At 42.4% G+C, this 22,670-nt stretch overlaps 1 pseudogene; it reads right to left on the bottom strand.

The window, feature by feature from the left end:
* Positions 1-3,013: 3,013 nt before the first annotated feature.
* Positions 3,014-22,208, bottom strand: LOC128069686 (allergen Bos d 2-like; annotated as a pseudogene).
* Positions 22,209-22,670: the final 462 nt, after the last annotated feature.

Here is a 22,670-nt window from a genome sequence, read left to right as displayed (position 1 = left end):
CCCACCAGTCTCCTCTGTCCCTGGGATTCTCCAGGCAAGAACACTGGAGTGGGTTGCCATTTCCTTCTCCAATGCATGAAAGTGAAAAGGGAAAGTGAAGTCGCTCAGTCATGCCCAACTCATAGCGACCCCATGGACTGCAGCCTACCAGGCTCCTCCCTCCATGGGATTTTCCAGGCAAGAGTACTGGAGTGGGTTGCCATTGCCTTCTCTGCTACAAACACCTTATAATCCCCTTGATCATGACCTTTGGAAATCTTAATATAAACAGAACTGCATGTATTCTAATCACAATGCATGGCATCTCTTTGTGGACAAAACCCCCTTCCCAGGTATCTTACTGAAATGGAGCGGTACCCTATGGTCCTTGCCCCTCACGTCCTCCACCTGCCTTTGGTCTGTGGAAAAACTTTGGCCAAAGAATCAGTTTAATCAGAGAAGTTAGAACATGCAGACAAAGGAAAACAGTCCAAGTCTAAACAGTAATAGTATAGCATCAAGGCCCTTTAGTTTTTCCTGAAGCTCTATAGACAATATTCTGAGCCATGTCCTGTGAGCTGTCCTGTATTTACTGAAACCTCCACTAGGTGGAGAAGTTAGCTAGACTGTAGCCAGGATGAATGCTGTCACAGTTCAAGAACTAGCCTCAAGAAAATGGGAAGGAACGGACCCTGGAACTGAAGATTGCTGTTGTTCAGTCGCTAAGTCATGTCCACCTGTCCACTCTTCTCACCACATAGACTGTAGCCCACCTGGCTCCTCTGTCCCTGCGATGCTCTGGGCAAAAACACTGGAGCAGGTTGCCATTCCCTTCTCTAGGGGATCTTCCCAACCCAGGAATCAAACCCATGTCTCCTGCATTGGAGGCGGATTCTTTACCAGGTGAGCCACCTTGAAGCCCTTTTTGTTATACACCTTTAAATAACTTCCAGAACTCTAAAACAGTCATCTTTGATAACGTCATAGTTTTGTGAGCTTCATAGTTGTCTTGGTTGTTGGAAGAGAGAATTTTCCAAGTTCCTCTTTCAGTCTTTCCAGAAGTTCTATAACAAGCTTTGGATGTTTTGTTCGCTGAAACCGCTCAATAGATCTTCCCATCGGTGAATTTTTGTTAAGAAAACAAGGGTCTCCTGCATGCTAAGTGTATTGTTCATTGCCAGTAGGTAAGTGGAAATTTCGTTTACCTAAAATAGGTCCTGGCTTCGTGTGTGTGCCATGCTGGTGTGGTGTCCTAGTCAAACTGGATTCTGTAAGTATTGGGGGTTTGTGCATTATAGCCACAAGTTCTTCATCTTCCATCTGCATTGTCTTCCTGCAACTTAAACTTCTCAGATTTCAGCTCATCTTTAATGGCTAGTCATTATAGTCTATTGGAGAAGGAAATGGCAACCCACTCCAGTGATCTTGCCTGGAGAATCCCAGGGACAGGGAAGCCTGGTGGGCTGCTGTCTATGGGGTCGCACAGAGTCGAACATGACTGAAGCGACTTAGCAGCAGCAGCAGCAGCAGCGATATAGTCTATAGGAGCTTCCCTGATAGCTCAGTTGGTAAAGAATCCGCCTGCAATACAGGAGACCCTGGTTCAATTCCTGGATGGGGAAGATCCCATGGAGAAGGGATAGGCTACCCATTCCAGTATTCTTGGACTTCTCTGGTGGCTCAGACAATAAAGGATTCGCCCACAATGTGGGATTCCTGAGTTTGATCCCTGGGTTGGAAAGATCGCCTAGAGAAGGGAAAGGCTACCCACTCCAGTATTCTGGCCTGGAGCATTCCATGGAGTGTATAGGGTTTCATAGGGTTGCAAAGAGTCGGACACAACTGAGGGACTTTCACTTTCATCATAGTCTAAGGGAAATGATATCTCTCATTTTTAGGAAAGAATTATAAGTAGATGAGGTGTGGAGAGAGTATACCAGTTGAAGCTTTCTCTAAATTACAGCACTGGTCATTTTGTCTTGACATGTGTGTATGTGTGAGCTCAGTCTTTGTGACCCCATGGATTGTAGCCCCAAACACAGAATGGTATTTTGAAACAGTCCCATCTCTCACTGACATCTGGTGGGAACTTCATGTCAAAGTTAGTCACTCAGTTTTGTCTGACTCTTTGGGACCCCCATGGATTATAGACCACCAGACTCCTCTGTCCATGGGATTCTCCAGGCAAGAATACTGGAGTGGGTTGCCATTCCCTTCTCCAGGGGATCTTCCCAACTCAGGGATTGAACCCAGGTCTCTCTCATTGCAGGTGGATTCTTTACAGCCTGAGTCCCCAGGGAAGCCCTGGGCAATATTTTATTAAAATGTAAAACTACCATCTGTGATTAATTCTCTCTTCTCACCAAGACACTTGCAGGATTCACACCCTGTGTCCTAAGCAGAGTTACCCTCCTGTCACATTCTTTACTCAATTTCCTGCATACTTGCATTTACATGAATTGTGCATTTGGAAACATGGCACCTTTCTTCACTGACACATTTGTGTGTTGATCAGTTTATTGATCAGCTTAGAAATTCAGTAACATCAACAAGAGCAGAGGAGATTCATGGCAAGAAAGCCACGGGTCCAAGATCATAAATTCTTGAGAAAGAAGAAATGATGATTTCGAGGAAAAGGCCCTTTATCTTCATATGGATGATTGTGACTCATTATTGATGATGATCGGTCTTATATTCTTGCTTCCTTTTCTTCTTTAAACATGAAAAAGATGTAAAACATTGTTGAGTTGATTAGGATTAACACGATATTGGTCAGAGCATGAAAGAAAAAATGGAGGCAGCGGCTAGTGGAAGCAGTGGAGAAATTTCCTGACAAGGCCCATTTCACAGAAGTCCCTCTGTGTGTGTGCCCATGTGGGGTTGCCTAGAACCACCACCTGGTGAAACTAACTGAGCAGTGCTGCATCAACTCTTATCTGATAGTTCCTAAGTCACATGTTCACAGGTCCATGATGCAGGGGATCGTATATGATGTAACCTGTGTCACTTACATCTTCTGCAATCTTATTTGTCATCATGCATGTGTTGTAGCTACAAGGGCCTTCATTCTCAGGGGGATTCCATATCCCCTGATATGGATGTCCATATCCCCTGAGCGATCGTCATATCTCACAGCTCGGGGCTTCACACCGTCTCCACCTTTGTCTTCCAAGCATCTCACTGTGGAGTCTAGACCAGCGTGACTGTTTGCACGAAGTTTAAATCCAAACACTTATGGGAGCTCCCGCCTTTGTCACCTGGCAAGGTGCAGTGTTTGGTTGTCCTATTGTTTTCTAAATCATTTTTTATGGAACAGAGGATGAGATGTTTGGATGGCATCACCAACTCAACGGACGTGAGTTTGGGCAAGCTTTTGGAGTTGGTGATGGACAGGGAAGCCTGGCGTGCTGCAGTCCGTGGGGTCGGAAACAATGAGACGTGACTAACAGACTGAACGGAACTGATACTGAGATGTAGTTGATTTGCAATGTTGTGTTAGTTTCAAGTATGCAGCCAAGTGATTCCTTTATACATTTCTTATTGTTTAGTCACTAAGTTGTCTCCCACTCTTTTGTATCCTACTGACTGTAGCCCACCGGCCTCCTCTGTCCCTGAGATTCTCCAGGCAAGAATACAGGACTGGGTTGCCATTTCCTTCTCTAGGGGATCTTCCCGACCAAGGGACAGAATCTGCATCTCCTGCATTGGAAGAGGGATTCTTTATCCTGAGCTTCCAGGGAAGCCCTCAGTTACACACATATGTAGGTAAATGTATACCTTTTTAGATTTTTTTTTCTTTATATGTTATTTCAAGACATTGAGTATAAATATCTTTGCTCTAGAGCACATTCTAGTTGTTTATTTTATGTTTGGTAGTATGTCTCTCTTAATCCCAAACTCCTATTTTATCCCTCCCTTCCCCCGACATTTCCCTTTGGTAACCATCAGCTTGTTTGCTGTGTCCGAGAGTTTCTGTTTTGTAGATATTTGCATCATATTTTATGTTCCACATGTAAGAGATATCATATGATATTTGACTTCCTCTTTGCGATGTATTTCACTCAATATGATCATTTCTTGGTCCATCCATGTTTTTGAAACGGCATGATTTCAGCCTTTGTTATGTTAGACTAAGAGTCCACTGTGTCTATAACCCATTCTTAAAGCAGTATGCCCCAGAAAAAAAACTCTTAACCTGCTAAAAAATACTCAGCATTGTTCTACTCACCCAACGGAGGTTCTCCATTCTTATTTAGGACAGCTGTTTGTGAAAGAGAATGAAAAAGGGGGGAAATGACCATTGATATGCCTCTATTTCCAATAATTATTTCATAACAGCCTTTATAAAAGATGAATGAGTGAATACGAAGTTTGAATCAAGAATCCTCATGCTGTGTTTTCATTTCTGATCCCTGCTGTCCTCCGGGGCTTTACCTGTTTTGGTGGCATCATCTATATTTTCATTTGGAATCCCCCTTTCACTGTTCAGCTCCTCATACTTCTGAATATCTTCTTGAGTCAAACTGTCTCCTTTGCCTGGATGTTATAACAGAGTGGAAGAGGTGTGCGTTAGAATCCTTCCCAAGGTACAGAGTGTCCTCTGGCTCTTACCTGTAGTGATCGCTAAGTCTCACTGTCATCACTGCCCTCCCCCATCAACTAGACCCGGCTCACCTGGGAATTTTCTACAGAGGTGCCAGAGTGTGCACACAGGTCTTCAGGCGGGTCCATGGGGTGGAGTCCTCATAGTTAACATGTTACTTCTCCACGTGCACACAGGTCTTCAGGTGGGTCGTTAGCTCTCCACATTCCAGTTCTCACAACTACTGAGAGAACTGCACACCACTAACCTGTAAGATTAAGCAGCCCCAAGTCAACCTGTCTCTAATGGTACAGCCCAGATGGTCATGGTGGGACTTGAGACGTAGAATTCCTCCCAGCTCTAACTCTTGCTGTCCACTTTGTCTGCATCCTAGAATTCCATCCCTGGGGTTTTGATGTACTCCAGTCAAATGTGGTGGGTGAGATAGCCTCATGGACTCAGTGGACATGATCTTGAGCAAACTCTGGGAGATAGTGGAGGACAGAGGAGCCTTGTGTACTGCAGTCCATGGGGTCGCAAAGAGTCAGGCAGGACTTAGTGACTGGATGACAATATTCAAACAATGGGGGAGAAATGATTTGAACTTTTGCCAGGCACACTAATTTCATCACACATGCTACTGAGAGAAAATCTCACGTTTGTCATTCTTAGGGACCAGACACAACCCCCACCCACCCCAATGCACATGTAATACTATAAAAACTAATGGGACTTAGCAGTGGCCCCATGGGGTTGTCTGGACGGCAGAGTGATTGACATAACTGACCAAATGCCTCTGAAGGAGTCAATATGAAGGAGTGATTATTTGAAGAGCATTGATTTCAGGTCTCAGGATTCATTTTAACAGTTGTGACAAAGAACAAAGCATTTGTGGTGGAGACGAATGCATTCATGATGGGGAAATACATTCATGATGGGGAACTGTGAGTCTGCTAAACTCAAAATTCAAGCTTTGGTTCACTTCGGTGTCAGAATCTGGCAGCTCCAATATGGGATATTTGAGAAGAAATGCGTGGACCATCCTGGACTATTTCATTGCACCTCCAGGTCAAGTGTATCTACTTTTTGTAAAAGCCACATGATAGAATTGCCAGTGGATACATTTGTTCAGTTTCTTAGTAGACAACCTTTCCTCTGCTTTAACTCATGTCACATGAAGTCAGTTCTCCCGTGTGAACACGTCTGCTTCAGTGTGCTTAATAAAATATAACGTTGGTGTGCACTTCTGTCCTTTGTATAAAAATACTGATAATATGGACATGATTGGTTTCCATAGAATAAGCTACAGTACATACCAAGGGCACGAGTCACTTTTGTCTTCCTGACTCCGTCAAAGTTTTCAGCATAGAATAGTATCAAGTTTTCTGATGCACGATTAACTTCAAAAGAATTTTCACCCATGTCTGTAACAGAAAAAAAACTCAAACCTCAATGCAATCCACTACTTTCCTTTTCAGCTGGACATGTCCTGTTCTTCTCAAGCTATCATTAGTCTTCCCTCCGATGGTGACCTTTCTCACTGACATTTCTAGGAGTATGTTGTTAGAACCAGTTAAGACAGGTAATGAACTAGGAAAGCTTTCTCCAAAGACTCCTCCTCTTGCTAAGACAGCAAAACGTTCCAGTTTTCTAGACTGTACAGTCTGTGAACGATAGCAAAGTTACTTTTCACTGTAATAGTAGGAAGTGGACTTCAGCGACCTCATACCAGCTTCTAAGACCTGACAGTTAAATTTTCAGGAATTTTGGAACCGAATTCTTAAGTACGGTCATGATTTAAAAAGCAGTGCTACAAATTTATGTACATCATATCAACTCATAATTTAACTCAGATGACTATTACATCTACTACTGTGGGCAAGAATCCCTTAGCAGAAATGGGGTAGCCATCATAGTTAACGAGAGTCCAGAAAGCAGTATTTGGATACAATCTCAAAAATGACAGAATGAACTTTGCTCATTCCTAAGGAAAACCATTCAGTATCACAGTAGTCCAAGTCTATGCCCCAACCAGTAATGTTGAAGAAGCTGACGTTGAACAGTTCTATGAAGACCTACAAGACCTTCTAGAACTAACACCCTAAAAAGATGTCCTGTTCATTATAGGGGACTGGAATGCATAAGTAGGAAATCAAGCAATACCTGGAGTAACAGGCAAAAATGTCTTTAGAGTACATAATAAAGCAAGGAAAACGCTAATAGAGCTTTACAAAGAGAACACATTGGTCATAGCCAAACTCTCTTGCAACAATAAGAGAGAAGACTCATGGAGATCACCAGATGGTCAATACTGCAATTAGATGCATTAGATTCTTTGCAGCCAAAGATGAGGAAGCTCTATAGAGTCAGCAAAAACGAGACTGGGAGCTGACTATGGCTCAGATCATGAACCCCTTATTGCCAAATTCAGACTTAAATGGAAGAAACTTGGGAAAACCACAAGACCATTCAGGTATGACCTAAATCACACCCCGTATGATTATACAGTGGGAGTGGCAAATAGATTCAAGGGGCTAGATCTGTTAGGCAGAGTGCCTGAAGAATGATGGATGGAGGTTCTTGCCATTGTACAGGAGGCAGGGACCAAGATCATCCCCAAGAAAAGGAATTGCAAAAAGGCAAAATGGTTGTCTGAGGAGGCCTTACAAATAGCTGAGGAAAAAAAAAAAAAGAGAGAGAGAAGTTAAAGGTATAAGAGAAAAGGAAAGATAAACCCAATTGATTGAAGAGTTTCAAAGAATAGCAAGGAGAGACAAGAAAGTCTTCCTCACTGATCAATGTGATGAAATAGAGGAAAACAATAGAATGGGAAAGACTAGAGATCTCTTCAAGAAAATTAGAGATACCAAGGGGACATTTCATACAAGATGGGCTCAAAAAAGGACAGAAATGGCATGGACCTAACAGAAGCAGAAGATATGAAGAAGAGATGGCAAGAATACATGGAAGACCTATAGAAAAATATCTCCATCACCCAGATAATCACGAGATTGTGATTACTCACCTACAGCCAAACATCCTGGAATGCAAAGTCAAGTAGGCCTTAGGAAGCATCACTACGAGCAAAGCTAGTGGAGGTGATTGGATTCCACTTGAGCTATTTCAAATCCTAAAAGATGATGCTGTGAAAGTGCTGCACTCAATATGCCAGCAAATTTGGAAAACTCGGCAGTGGCCACAGGACTGGAAAAGGTCAGTTTTCGTTCCAATCCTTAAGAAAGGCAATGCCAAATAGTGATCAAACTACCACACAATTGCACTCATCTCACATGCTAGCAAAGTAATGCTTAACATTCTCCCAGCCAGGCTTCAGCAGTGCATGATCCGTGAACTTCCAGATGTTCAAGCTGGATTTAGAAAAGGCAGAGGAGCCAGAAATCAAATGCCAACATCCGCTGGATCATGGAAAGAGCAGGAGAGTTCCAGGAAAACATATACTTCTGCTTTATTGACTATGCCAAAGCCTTTCACTTTGTGGATCACAAAAACCTGTCAAAAATTCCTAAAAGATGGGAATATCAGACCACCTGAGCTGCCTCCTGAGAAATCAATAGGCAGGTCAACATGCAACAGTTAGAACTTGACATGGAACAACAGACTGGTTCCCAACTGGGAAAGGAGTACATCAAGACTGTATATTGTCACCCTGCTTATATACAGAGTACATCATGAGAAATGCTGGACTGGATGAGGCATAAGATGGAATCAAGATTGCTTGGAGAAATGTCAATAGCCTCTGATACACAGATGACACTACCTTTATGGCAGAAAGTGAAGAAGAACTAAAGAGCCTCTTGATGAAAGTGAAAGAGGAGAGTGAAAAAGTTGGCTTAAAATTCAACATTCAGAAAACAAAGATCATGTCATCTGGTCCCATCAATTCATGACAAATAGATGGGGAAGCAATGAAAACACTGACAGAATTTATTTTGGGGGCTAAGAAATCACTGCAGATGGTGACTGCAGCCATGAAGTTAAAAGACACTTACTCCTTGAAAGAAAAGTTATGACCAACTTAGACAACACATGAAAAAGTAGAGACTTTACTTTGCCAACAAGGGTCCATCTAGTCAAAGCTATATTTTTTCCAGTAGTCATGTATGCACATGAGAGTTGGACTATAAAGAAAGCTGAGCACCAAAGAATTGATGCTTCCGAACTGTGGTGTTGGAGAAAACTCTTTAGAATTCCTTGAACAGCAAGGAGATCCAACCAGACCATCCTAAAGAGATCAGTCCTGAATATTCATTGGATGGACAGATGCTGAAGGTGAAACTCCAAGTCACCTGATGGGAAAAACTGACTCATTTGAAAAGACTCTGACTGGGAAAGATCGAAGGCTGGAGGAGAAGGGGATGACAGATGATGAGATGGTTGGATCATTGACTCAATGGATATGCGTTTGAGTAAGCTCTGGGAGTTGGTGATGGACAGGGATTCATGGCCTGCTGCAGTCCATCCAGTTGCAAAGAGTTGGACATGACTGAGTGACTGGACTGAACATCAAATTAAAATAAAAGTTAAGTTAAGCCAAAGTTGTTTAATAGTACAAGAGGTTACAAAATGGGAAGAAATAAGGTTATTGCCAAATGTTGGAGATATATTCTCTGAAATGATTCTTATTTAGTTCCTGTGGCTGCATGGCCATTTTGCAAATTTTTTAAAAAAATGCAGGAGACATGGTTAGAATGCTCCATTGTACTTTTTCTCCTTGGAAATCATATATGGAGACATTAGATCACTCAGCACTACCGGATTTGTATTTGAGAATTATTTCCAGTTTCATAAACTATAGAGATTTTCTTGGCAAAACTCTATTAGTCTTTGCCTTGCTTCATTCTGCATCCCAAGGCCAAATTTGCCTGTTACTCCAGGTGTTTCTTGACTTCCTACTTTTGCATTACAGTCCTCTATAATGAAAAGGACATCTTTTGGGGGTGTTAGTTCTAAAAGGTCTTGTAGGTCTTCATAAAACCATTCAACTTCAGTTTCTTCCACGTTACTGGTTGGGGCATAGACTTGGATTACCGTGACATTGAATGGTTTGCCTTGGAAACGAACAGAGATCATTCTGTCTTTTTTGAGATTGCATCCAAGTACTGCATTTCAGACTCTTTTGTTGACCATGATGGCTACTCCATTTCTTCTGAGGGATTCCTGCCCATGGTAGTAGATATAATGGTCATCTGAGTTAAATTCACTCAATCCAGTCCATTTTAGTTCGCTGATTCCTAGAATGTCGACGTTCACTCTTGCCATCTCCTGTTTGACCACTTCCAATTTGCCTTGATTCATGGACCTGACATTCCAGGTTCCTATGCAATATTGCTCTTTACAGCATCGGACCTTGCTTCTATCACCAGTCACATCCACAACTGGGTATTGTTTTGCTTTGTCTCCATCCCTTCATTCTTTCTGGAGTTATTTCTTCACTGATCTCCAGTAGCATATTGGGCACCTACTGACCTGGGGAGTTCCTCTTTCAGTGTCCTATCATTCTGCCTTTTCATATTGTTCGTGGGGTTCTCAAGGCAAGAATACTGAAGTGGTTTTCCATTCCCTTCTCCAGTGGACCACATTCTGTCAGACCTCTCCACCATGCTTGCCCGTCTTGAGTGGCCCCATAGGGCATGGCTTAGCTTCATTGAGTTAAACAATGTTGTGGTCCCTGTGATTAGATTGACTAGTTTTCTGTGAGTATCGTTTCAGTGTGTCTGCCCTCTTGCAACACCTACTGTCTTACTTGGGTTTCTCTTACCTTGGATGTGGGATATATCTTCAGGGCTGCTCCAGCAAAGAGCAGCCGCTGCTCCTTACCCTGGACGAAGGGTATCTCCTCACCCTCGCCCCCCACCCTGACCTTGAACGTGGGATAGCTCCTCTAGGCCCTCGGGGGCCGCGCAGCCACAGCTCCTTGGACGTGGTGTAGCTCTTCCTCGCCGCTGCTGCTGGCCTTGGGCGTGGAGCACCTCCTCACGGCCGCCACCCATGGCCCCGGGCGGGGGCAGCTCCTCTTCACTGCTCCTGCGCTGTCACAGCCTAGCACTCTTGGTGCCACCGCTGACCTAGGACACGGCTTAGACCCTCTCTGCTGCCACCCCTGACCTCGGAGGCGGGATAACTCCTTTCGGCTGCAGCCCCTGACATCGGACGTGGGGTAGCTCCTCTCCGCCACCGCCCAGTGTGGGGTCCTCCCGACTTCTGCCCCTGACCTTGGACTTGGGGTACCTCCTCTCACCCATGCTGTGTACATTGTCACAGCAGCCCATGCTCTGCACGTCTAATTCTTCTGAAAATGCACTGGTCATAGCAAACACCCTCTTCCAACAACACAAGAGAAGACTCTACACATGGGCATCACCAGATGGTCAACACCGAAATCAGACTGATTATATTCTTTGCAGCCAAAGATGGAGAAGCTCTATACAGTCAACAAAAACAAGACCAGGAGCTGACTGTGGCTCAGATGATGGACTCCTTATTGCCAAATTCAGGCTTAAATTGAAGAAAGTAGGGAAAACTGCTAGACCATTCAGGTATGACCTAAATCAAATCCCTTATGATTATACAGTGGAAGTGAGAAATAGATTTAAGGGACTAGACCTGATAGAGAGAGTACCTGATGAACAATGGATGGAGGTGCATGACATTGTACAGGAGACAGAGATCAAGACCATCCCCATGGAAAAGAAATGCAAAAAAGCAAAATGGCTGTCTGAGGAGGCCTTACAAATAGCTGTGAAAAGTAGATAAGTGAAAAGCAAAGGAGAAAAGGAAAGATACAAGCATCTGAATGCAGAGTTCCAAAGAACAGCAAGGAGAGATAAGAAAGCCTTCCTCAGCGATCAATGCAAAGAAATAGAGGAAAACAACAGAAAGGGAAAGATTAGAGATCTCTTCAAGAAAATTAGAGACACCAAGGGAACATTTCATGCAAAGATGGGCTCGATAAAGGACAGAAATGGTAGGGACATAACAGAAGCAGAAGATGTTAAGAAGAGGTGGCAAGAATACATGGAAGAACTGTACAAAAAAGATCGCCATGACCAAGATAATCATGATGGTGTGATCACTCATCTAGAGCCATACATCCTGGAATGCAAAGTCAAGTGGACCTTAGAAAGCATCGCTATGAACAAAGCTAGTGGAGGTGATGGAATTCCAGTTGAGTTATTTCAAATTCTGAAGGATGATGCTGTGAAAGTGCTGCACTCAATATGCCAGCGAATTTGGAAAACTCAGCAGTGGCCACAGGACTGGAAAAGGTCAGGTTTCATTCCAATCCCCAAAAAAAGCAATGCCAAAGAATGATCAAACTACCGCACGATTGCACTCATCTCACACACTAGTAAAGTAATGCTCAAAGTTTGCCAAGCCGGGCTTCAGCAATACGTGAACCGTGAACTTCCAGATGTTCAAGCTGGTTTTCGAAAAGGCAGAGGAACCAGAGATCAAATTGCCAACATCCCGTGGATCATTGAAAAAGCAAAAGAGCTCCAGAAAAAACATCTATTTCTGCTTTATTGACTATGCCAAAGCCTTTGACTGTGTGGATCACAAGAAACTGTGGAAAATTCTGAAAGAGATGTGAATACCAGACCACCTGACCTGCCCCTTGAGAAACCTATATGCAGGTCAGGAAGGAACAGTTAGAACTGGACATGGAACAACAGACTGGTTCCAAATAGGAAAAGAAGTACATCAAGGCTGTATATTGTCACCCTGCTTCTTTAACTTCTATGCAGAGTACATCATGAGAAAAGCTGGGCTGGAAGAAGCACAAGCTGGAATGCAGATTGCCAGGAGAAATATCACTAACCTCAGATATGCAGATGACACCACCCTTATGGCAGGAAGTGAAGAGGAACTCAAAACCCTCTTGATGAAAGTGAAAGAGGAGAGTGAAAAAGTTGGCTTAAAGCTCAACATTCAGAAAACGAAGATCATGGCATCTGGCCCAATCACTTCATGGGAAATAGATGCAGAAACAGTGGAAACAGTGTCAGACTTTATTTTGGGGGACTCCAAAATCACTGCAGATGGTGATTGCAGCCATGAAATTAAAAGACGCTTGCTCCTTGGAAGAAAAGTTATGACCAACCTAGATAGCATATTCAAAAGCAGAGACATTACTTTTCCAACAAAGGTCCGTCTAGCCAAGGCTGTGGTTTTTCCAGTGGATGTATGGATGTGAGAGTTGGATTGTGAAGAAAGCTGAGTGCCGAAGAATTGATGCTTTTGAACTGTGGTGTTGGAGAAGACTCTTGAGAGTCCCTTGGACTGCAAGGGGATCCAACCAGTCCATTCTGAAGGAGATCAGCCCTGGGTGTTCATTGGAAGGAATGATGCTAAAGCTGAAACTCCAGTACTTTGGCCACATCATGTGAAGAGTTGACTCATTGGAAAAGACTCTGATGCTGGGAGGGATTGGGGGCAGGAGGAAGAGGGGACGACAGAGGATGAGATGGCTGGATGGCATCACTGACTCGATGGACGTGAGTCTGAGTGAACTCTGGGAGCTGGTGATGGACAGGGAGGCCTGGCATGCTGCGATTCATGGGGTCACAAAGAGTCAGACACGACTGAGTGACTGAACTGAAGTAGACTATAGAGATAATAGTTTTTGCCAGTCCTCCTTTTCTTTTCAAATTACATAAGATTAGTTTGAAATTTGTCTGTGATTTTCACTAATCTCATCCTTATCTATGGGATTTAAATCAACCAGTTTCTACTGCTTAAACGTGCTAATAAAAAACGTTTAATACTTAAAGAAGTTCTTCAGTTAAACCAAATTTGATCCTGTAAGCTTCAATACAGGGCTTCTCGGGGGCTCCACTGTAAACAATCTGCCTACCAGCACTGGAGATGCCAGAGATGTGGATTTGGTCGCTGGATTGGGAAGATTCCCCTGGAGGAGGAAATGGCAACCCACTCCAGTATTCTTGCCTGAAGAATCCCATGGACAGAGGAGCCTGGCAGATGACGGTCCACAGGGTTGATTAGAATTGGGCAAGACTGAGTGACTTTGCATACACACATGCAGGTCAAATCAGAGAGAGAAATTTTTTAAAAGATTGTTGTACTCTTAGTTTTCAACACTTCCCCATGTCTGAGGAACATGGGGAATCCACGTCCAGGGCTTCTTTTCAGATGCCATCAATGGCACCTTCCAAATTGGACCTTATCTTGATTTTCTGGTGCAGAATTAATTCCTGGACAATTAAGTGTCATTTCCAAGGTTGCTTTTGTAATGAGTAGAAGAAATAGTTCACAGTTCCAGACATCTACTTGTCTTGGATTGAGTCAAGACCATAAATCTGAACACATTCTGTGATTTTGCCCTCCCCTGGTGGCTCTGAGTGTAAAGAAATCTGCCTGTAATGCTGGAGACCCAGGTTCAATCCTTGGGTGGGGAAGATCCTCTGGAGAAGGAAATGGCTACCCACTCCTACAGCCCCTTAGAAAGCAAGGAGATCAAATCAGTCACCCCTAACGGAAATATTCATTGGAAAGACTGATGCTGAAATGAAGTTCCAATATTTTGGCCACCTGATGAGAAGAGCTAACTAACTGAAAAAAGCCCTTTTGCTGAGAGAAGTTGAGGCCTGCAGGAGAAGGGGATGACAGAGGATAAGATTGTTAGATGGCATCAATGAGTCAATAAACATGAGTTTGAGTACTCTCCAGGTGCTAGTGAAGGACAGTGGAGCCTGGGGCTATGCAGTCCACGGTATCACAAAGAGTTGGACACAACTGAGTGACTATCAAACTTGAGAAGAGGCACATCTCTGCAGAACTTACATGCTCACAGTTTACGACATAAACATCTCCTTATTCTCTGGTTCCCACTACTGTGAGTAATGTGCAGTTATAGTAAGCCCTGAAAAACAAACAAACATAATGTTCCTTCCTCACCATCCATTCACCAGCGCTTGAGCTCACCCTTCCATGAATAGATCTCACAACTCACACCCTCACAGCCATGACTCACACCTTTCTTGCACATCGGAGACTGGACTCCATGTCGGAAGTCAACAGTCTCATTGTTCTCAGTTTAGGCAGATTGGGCTTACTTGATGTAAAAAGTCACGGAGAGTTGTTCGCAGTTGTTGACACATTCAAAGTGACGGATATATGCCCACAGTGGGCCTCCTTGCTGAATCTTCTCCTTGTTATCTGCAGCAATGTAAATGGTGTTCCAGTCCCCTGTAATCTAAGAAGGAAAATCTTTGTAGTGTCGTTCACTCATTCACTCTGCACCAACACACAGCACCATCTTTGTTACTGCATTTATCTCAGAAGAGAAGTAAATTCAATCTTATTAAGTAAAGAGTCGGGTTCACCTCCCTCCCTTGCTGAATAGCATGAAAGGAAAGCATGCTCCGTATTTGAGCAGAAAGCCTAGAATACAGAGTTTTTTGAAATGGCTAAAACAATGCCAGTAAAGACCATGACAGTTCATAGGTCTCTGAATGATAGCATAATAGGTTTTTATTTCACCTACAGACAAATAAGATGAAAAAAAAAATACAAAGGGCAGAAAGACAGAGGGTTGCATTGTGCACATGTAGATAGATGGACCATGGTATATCTATACAATCTGGTCATAGATATAGTCAAGAAATACAGCAGAAGAAAAAAGATCTACAAAATCAACCCCAAACAATTAAGAAAATGGAAATAGGATGATAATATCAATACTTACTTTCAATGTAAATGGATTAAATGCTCCAACCAAAAGACACAGACTGGCTGAATGGATACAAAAACAAAACCATATATATGCTGCCTACAAGAAACCCCCTGGAGACCTCAAGACACATATAGACTGAAAGTGAGAGGATGGAAAAATATGTTCCATGCAAATGGGATGCAAAAGAAAGCTGGAGTGCATATCAGACAAAATAGACCTTAAAATACAAAAAGATTGCAAGAGATAAGGAAGGACACTACATAATGATCAAGGGATCCATCCAAGAGGAAGACATAACAATTGTAAATGTCTATGCACCCAATACAGGAGCACCTCAATACACAAAGCAAACACTAACAGACATAAAAGGAGGAGTTGACAATACTGCAATAATAGCAGGAGACTTTAACACCCCACTCACACCAATGGACAGATCATCAAAACAGAAAATTCATAAGGAAACACAAGTCTTAAATGATACATTAGATGAGAGGGATCTCATTGATATCTTCAGGACATGCCATCCAAATGCAGACGAATGCGCCTTCTTCTCAAGGGCACATGGAACATTCTCCAGGATAGACCTCATCTTGGGTCACAAATCAAACTTCAGGAAATTTAAGGAAACGGAAATCGGATCAAGCATCTTCTTCAACCATGTTGCAATGAGACTATTTATCAATTACAAGAAAAAAAGTGTAAGAAACACAAACATATGGAGATAAAACAACACATTTATAAAAAACACATTTATAAATAACCAAGAGGTTACTGAATAAACAACACATTTATAAACTACCATGAGGTTACCGAATAAACAACACATTTATAAACTACCAAGAGGTTACTGAAATCAAAAGAGAAATTAAAGAATTTCTAGAAACAATTGACAATGAAAAAACGACAACTCAAACCCTAGGGGATTCAGCAAAAGCAGTTCTAAGAGGGAAGTTTATAGCAATACAATCCTACCGTAAGAAAGAAGAAAAACATCAAATAGAAAGGCTAACTTTACACCTAAAACAACTGGGAAAAGAACAACAGCAAAAACAAAAAAGAAAAACCCAAAATTAGTAGAAGGAAAGAAATCATAAAGATCTGAGCAGAAATATGAAAAAGAGATGAAAGAAACAATAGTAAACATTAATAAAACTAAAAGCTGGTTCTTTGAGAAGATAAAGAAAATTGACAAACCTTTAGCCAGACTCATCAAGAGAAAGAGAGAAGAATCAAATCAAGAAACTTAGAAATGAAACAGGAGAGGTTACAACAGCCAATGCAGAAATACTAGGATGATAAGAAACTATTATGAACAACAAAGATCGGTCTAGTCAAGGCTATGGTTTTTCCTGTGGTCATGTATGGATGTGAGAGTTGGACTATGAAGAAAGCTGAGCGCCGAAGAATGGATGCTTTTGAACTGTGGTGTTGGAGAAGACTCTTGAGAGTCCCTTGGACTGCAAGGAGATCCAACCAGTCCATTCTGAAAGGAGATCAGCCCTGGGATTTCTTTGGAGAGAATGATGCTGAAGCTGAAACTCCAGCATTTTGGCCACCTCATGCGAAGAGTTGACTCATTGGAAAAGACTCTGATGCTGGGAGGGATTGTGAGCAGGAGGAAAAGGGGACGGCGGAGGATGAGATGGCTGGATGGCATCACTGACTCGATGGACGTGAGTCTGAGTGAACTCCGGGAGTTGGTGATGGACAAGGAGACCTGGCTTGCTGCGATTCATGGGGTCGCAAAGAGTTGGACAAGACTGAGCAACTGAACTGAAGTGATAAGGCAGTAAAGCAGATAACCTGGAAAAATGGACGGATCTTTTAGAAAAGTTTAATCTTCCAAGACCAAACAAAGAAGAAACTGAAACTATGGACAAGCCAACTACAAGCACTGGAATTGAAGCTGTGATCAAACATCCCCCAAAAAACAAAAACTCAGGACCAGATGTCTTCACAGGAGCATTCTATCAAACATTCAGAGAGGAGCTAACGCATGTCCTTCTAAAACGCTTTCAAAAAATTGCAGAGGAAGGAACACTTCCAAACTCATTCTATGAGGCCATGATCACCGTGATACCAAAACCAGATAAAGACAACACAAAAAAAGAAAACTACAGGCCAATATCACTGATGAACATAGATGCAAAAATCCTCAACAAAGTTTTAGCAAACAGAATTCAGCAACACGTGGAAAAGCTCATACACCATGATCAAGTTGGGTTTTTTTCAGGGATGCAAAGATTCTTCAGTATGCAGAAATCAATCAATGTGACACAGCATATTAACAAATTGAAAGATAAAAACCATATGATAATCTCAATAGATGCAGACAAAGCCTTTGACGAAATTCAGCACCTATTTATGATTAAAACTTTTCAGAAAATTGGCACAGAAGGAACCTACCTCACCATAGTAAAGGCCATATATGATGAGCCTATAGCAAACATTATTCTCAATGGTGAAAAACTGAAAGCATTCCCCCTAATATCAGGAAGGGTATCCATGTTCACCATTATTATTCAATATAGTTCTGGAAGTCCTGGCTACAGCAATCATAGAAAAGCAAGAAATAAAAGGAATGCAGATCAGAAAAGAAGAAGTAAACCTCTCACTGTTTGCAGATGACATGATACTATGCATAGAAAACCCTAAAAATAGTATCAAACAATTACTAGAGCTAATCAGTGAATTTAGCAAAGTTGCAGGATACAATGTCAATACTCAGAAATCACTTGCATTTCTATACACTGACAATGAAAAATCAGAAAGAGAAACTAAGAAATCAATCCCATTCACCACTGCAACAAAAGGAATTAAATATCTAGGAAGAAACTTACATGAGGAGACAAAAGACCTGTACACAGAAAATTACAAGACACTAGTGAAAGAAATCAAAGACAACATAAACAGATGGAGAGATATTCCATGTTCCTGGGCCGGAAGAATCAACTGTGAAAATGACTATACTAGCAAATGCAATCTACAGATTCAGTGTCAAATTACCAGTGGTATTTTAACAGAACTAGAGCAAAAATTTTCACAATTCATATGGAAACACAGATGACCCCGAATAGCCAAAGGAGTCTTGAGAAAAGAATGGAACTGGAGGAATTAACTTTCTTGACTTCAAACTACACTATGCAGCTACAGTCATCAAGACACGATGGCACTGCCTCAAAACCAGAAATAAAGACCAATGGAACAAGATAGAAATCCCAGAAATAAGCCCATGCACCTATGGGTACCTTATTTTTGACAAAGGAGGCAAGAATATACAATGGGGCAATGACAGCCTCTTCAATAAATGGTGCTGTGAAAACTAGACAGCTCCATGTAAAAAAAAAAACCTCTTAACAGCATACACAAAGATAAACTCAAAATGGGTTAAAGACCTAAATGTGAGACCAGTAACTATAAACTCGTAGAGAAAAACATAGGCAGAACACACAATGACATAAATCAAAGCAAGATCCTCTATGACCCACCTCCTGCTGCTGCTAAGTCACTTCAGTCGTGTCTGACTCTGTGCGACCCCATAGACGGCAGCCCACCAGGCTCCCTCGTCCCTGGGATTCTCCAGGCAAGAACACTGGAGTAGGTTGCCATTTCCTTCTCCAATGCATGAAAGTGAAAAGTGAAAGTGAAGTCGCTCAGTCGTGTCCGACTCTTAGCGACCTCATGGACTGCAGCCTTCCAGGCTCCTTCATCCATGGAATTTTCCAGGCAAGAGTACTGGAGTGGGTTGCCGTTGCCTTCTCAGACCCACCTCCTAGAGTCATGGAAATAAAAACAAACAAGTGGGCTCCAAAATCACTGCAGATGGTGACTGCAGCCATGAAATTAAAAGACGCTTACTCCTTCAAAGGAAAGTTATGACTAACCTAGACAGCGTGCTGCGATTCATGGGATCGCAAAGAGATCAGTCACACGACTGAGTGACTGAACTGAACTGAACTAAGACAGCATATTAAAAAGCAGAGACATTACATTGCCAACAAAGGTTGTCTATTCAAGGCTATGGTTTTTCCAGTGGTCATGTATGGATGTGAGAGTTGGACTATAAAGAAAGCTGAGTGCAGAAAAATTGATGCTTTTGAACTGTGGTGTTGGAGAAGACTCTTGAGAGTCCTTTGGACTGCAAGGAGATCCAACCAGTCCATCCTAAAGGAGATCAGTCCTGGGTGTTCATTGGAAGGACTGATACTAAAGCTGAAACTCCAATATTTTGGCCACCTGATGTGACGAGCTGACTCATTGGAAAAGACCCTGATGCTGGGAAAGATTGAGGGCAGGAGGAGAAGGGGACGACAGAGGATGAGATGGTTGGATGGCATCAGCTACTTGATGAGCATGGGTTAGCGTGGAATCCGGGAGTTGGTGATGGACAGGGAGGCTTGGCGTGCTGCAGTTCATGGGGTCACAAAGAGTCAGATACGACTGAGCGACTGAACTGAACTAAAACCTGCAGGACCTGATTAAACTTAAAAGCTTTGCACAGGAAAGGAAACTATAAGCAAGATGGAAAGACAGCTATCAGAATGGGAGACAATATTAGCAAATGAAACAACTGACAAAGGATTACTTTCCAAAATATACAAGCAGCTCATACAACTCCGTACCAGAAAAACAAACAACCCAATCAAAAAGTGGGCAAAAGAGGTAAGCAGACATTTCTCCAAAGAAGACATACAGATGGCTAACAAACACATGAAAAGATGCTCAATATCACTCACTATTACAGAAATACAAATCAAAACTACACTGAGCTATCACCTCACACCAGTCAGAATGGCCCTCATCAAAATGTCTACTGACAATAAATGCTGGAAAGGGTGTCGAGAAAAGGGAATACTTTTGCACTGTTGGTGGGAATGTAAATTGATAGAGCCGCTATGGAAGATGGTATGGAGATTCCTTTAAAAATAAGGAATAAAACCCCCACGTGACCCAGCAGCAATCTCACTCCTAGGCATATACTCTAAGGAAACCAAAATTGAAAGAGGCACATGTATCCAGTTGTTCATTGTAGCACTATTTACAATAGCTAGAATATAGAAGCAACCTAGATGTCCATTGATAGACAAACAGATAAAGAAATTGTGGTACATATATGCTGGGAGCCAGCACGGGAGATCCCACCCATGACAAGGTCATGTGGAGAGGCCTGATGGGCAAGGCGAGTCAGGTCTCAAGGGGTCCTCTGTCTGAGCATCTACCCCGAAACCAAAATGTGTCTGTTTACTGTCTGTTATGCTATACTCTTCTGACAGAACAGGGGGCTATCCCCGAAAGAGTTGATTCAGAGCTCCAGTTAACAGTCTCCTGCATATAAAAAGAATGTCTCAGTTTAAACCGCTTTGATGACTTTCTAGCTAATCTGACTGGTCTGCCTGGACTTTTACGACTTGTGGATTGTTTACAGCCCCCAACCGTGAGAGGCACGAAGCTTAAAACATCTTAAAGATATAGAGCCTTTTAGAGCTAAGAATTAGTTTGGTGAAGGGTTTGTTGAGTTAATGTTTGCCACCAGGCCTCCATATCCTTTATCTTTTAGGCACCTGGGAAGATATTAATCAATGTAAACGGGATGCAGAAATAGGAATATAGTAGTTTTGATGTTAGCAACACTAGACTTTTGAGTTAATGAACTTTCTCTTTGTTATAAATCACTGTACTCCTTTTCCTTGTTATAAATTGTTGTGTCCTTCCTATGTAAGAATGTAACTTTATTCAGTGCTTTCTGAGAATGGCACCAGACTTTGGGAAGAACAACACTATTACCCTTATCAGAAAAGGGCTGTAGAATGCTAATTGGCCCTCTGGCCAGAAGATGATGTAAATCACCTAAGACTTGCGTATACAGCTAGGTATGCAGAGAGAAAGCCTGGTCTCGATAAGAGTCAGGGCTGCTGATGCTGCATAATTTTGTATTATCCACTGATCTCTATGTAAAATCAAAAGTATAAAAGGCCTCCGAGTCTACTTACTCGACCTGGCTTTTAAGACCCACGTGAGAGGGAGCCTAAGACGGGGCACCTTCCACTACTCAAGTGGGCGCCGGTGGCCTAATGTAGATGGTGCAAGTTCCTTGTTTGGAACTTTATTGATTTTCCACATAAACCAAGTTATTCAGCCTCTTTTCTCCACTAAATTTCCCACTACACTATTCTTTCCTAATCTCTCTTTATATTTCCAAATAAATAAGTTTTTCCTCACCATGCCATCCCCGCTTCGAATTACCCTGGATCCACCGGGGCAGGACCCCAGCACATATACATAATGGAATGTTACTCAGCCACAAAAAGGAACACATCTGAGTCAGTTCTAATGAGCTGGATGAACCTGTCACCTATTATACAGAGGGAAGTGAGTCAGAAAGAGAAAGATAAATACCATATTCTAACACATGTGTATGGCATCTGGAAAAATGGTACTGAAGAATCTATTTACAGGGAAACAACTGAGAAACGGACATAGAGAACAGACTTATGGACATGGGGAGAGGGGAGGAGAGGGTGAGATGTATGGAGAGAGTAACACGGAAACTTACATTACCATATGTAAAATAGATCGCTAACGGGAATTTGCTGTATGTTTCAGGAAACTCAAACAGAGGCTCTGTATCAACCTAGAGGGGTAGAATGGGGAGGGAGGTGGGAGGGAGTTTCAAAAGGGAGGGGATATATGTATACCTATGGCTGATTCATGTTGAGGTTTGACAGAAAACAGCAAAATTCTGTAAAGCAATTATCCTTCAGTAAAATAAATAAATAAATAAATAAAAGCATCTCATACACACATGCATTCAAGGAGACAAGACCTTCTCCCAGATCAGCTGAATTTGAGTACCTCTGAGGCTTCTGTCTCAGCTGGAGTTTCCTGTGCACCACAAACCAGACCAAGGATAAGAGTCAGGAACACAGCCTTCATCTTGCTGACTTTTGTGGAACTTCTTCTGGAGAAGCTGAGGGTGTCCCAGGTGTTTGAGAGGTTGTGAATTGGTCCCACCTCTTATAGGGTGGGTTTCCTGGCAGGATACATAATGATCAAACAGAGCTTAATCACAAGACCTTGGTTACATAGATATCATCTTCTGATATCCTGCTTGGCCAGTGATACCTTTTTGCAATCTGCGGTTTTTACAAAGAGATTAATTTTAAGGGAAGCTTAAGTTGGTCTGGACATTTGCCTTCAGATTAAATGAGAACTCACAGGACATGTGAGGTATTTCAGGGGCAGTGATTTATATTCTTTTATACCCTCAGTTTCCAAAATGGGACAGACAGTCCAAGACACATAGCCACGACTCCTGTATTACGACTTTAACACTGAAGAGGTCTGTTAAAGCTTCTTTTCTAAAACTAAAGATGGTACTCTTGTCCACTTTAAGGA

Source organism: Budorcas taxicolor, chromosome X, assembly GCF_023091745.1.
Source record: "Budorcas taxicolor isolate Tak-1 chromosome X, Takin1.1, whole genome shotgun sequence".
NCBI lineage: Eukaryota > Metazoa > Chordata > Mammalia > Artiodactyla > Bovidae > Budorcas > Budorcas taxicolor.
Note: the sequence above shows the minus strand (reverse complement) of the source record. Positions and strands in the feature narration are given on the sequence as shown.